Genomic DNA, 833 nt, shown 5'->3' with positions numbered 1-833 from the left:
ACGTACACACACACACACACACACACACACACACACACACACACACACACACACACACACACACACACACACACACACACCTGCATTCATTCAATAAAACAGAAAACCTGCATAATCCTGTTAAAATACTCTATTTTCAACATTGGAAATATATAAAGGAGTCCTAGAGGTATAAATAAGAGTTTGACTTACTGTTTGCTGCCTGTGTGTCTCCGTCTAATTCCTCCTGCTCTCAGGGATACTGATGTCAGACTCTCACTGTAAATGCACAAAAACTAGTAGCTACCCTTCCTCCCTCTTTTGACCGAGCCCTCTTTTTAAATCCACACCCCAGACAAGCCTCTGGTTGCTTTAAACATAATCCCTGCTCCTCCTCCTCCGACGCTGCTTCACGCTGCCTGTCACACCCGATCTTTCTGTCTACTTCTGTAAGAAAAAAAGAAACTCCAGCCACTATTTCCACTACTTCTGTGGGCAGGAAATGTAAATGTTTTCCTTTTGTGTTTGGTGTCTCATGCAGTGGTGAGACTAGATTGTTTACTGAAGTCAAAGTAGTACTCTGATAACATTCAAAATGTCCTGCTTTACTTCAATTATGTGGCATTCAAAATATACTTGAAGTATCAAAAGTTGAAGTGAACTAAAGCTGTAAAATACATTTGATTATTTCTCTTTTTCGAAGTAGATACTGAAATACGGAAATACTCGAGTAGAGTACAAGTAATTTAAAACTTTCAGAGGTGGATTAAGTACTCAGATACTTTACTTAAATACATAATACTACAGCGTAAACATACTCTGATAGAAGTAAAAGTCCAACATTTAAAACCTTA

The 833-nt window shown here is 38.4% G+C and overlaps 1 protein-coding gene across 2 annotated transcripts in view; it reads right to left on the bottom strand.

The window, feature by feature from the left end:
* Positions 1-316, bottom strand: part of LOC104944172 (epithelial membrane protein 2-like) — a 25,310-nt gene extending 24,994 nt beyond the window's left edge. Inside the window, exon 1 of one of the 2 annotated variants that reach the window (XM_010769673.1) lies at positions 193-316. The gene's annotated coding sequence lies outside the window, so the exon portion shown is untranslated. The remainder of the gene's footprint in view (positions 1-192) is intronic. The other variant, XM_010769672.1, reaches the window with a different exon arrangement.
* Between the last annotated feature and the right edge of the window lie 517 nt (positions 317-833).

This window comes from Notothenia coriiceps, unplaced genomic scaffold (genome assembly GCF_000735185.1).
Source record: "Notothenia coriiceps isolate Sejong01 unplaced genomic scaffold, NC01 NC01_scaffold00007588, whole genome shotgun sequence".
Classification (NCBI taxonomy): domain Eukaryota; kingdom Metazoa; phylum Chordata; class Actinopteri; order Perciformes; family Nototheniidae; genus Notothenia; species Notothenia coriiceps.
The sequence above is the reverse complement of the archived record's forward strand: the minus strand, read 5'-3'. Positions and strand labels throughout refer to the sequence as shown.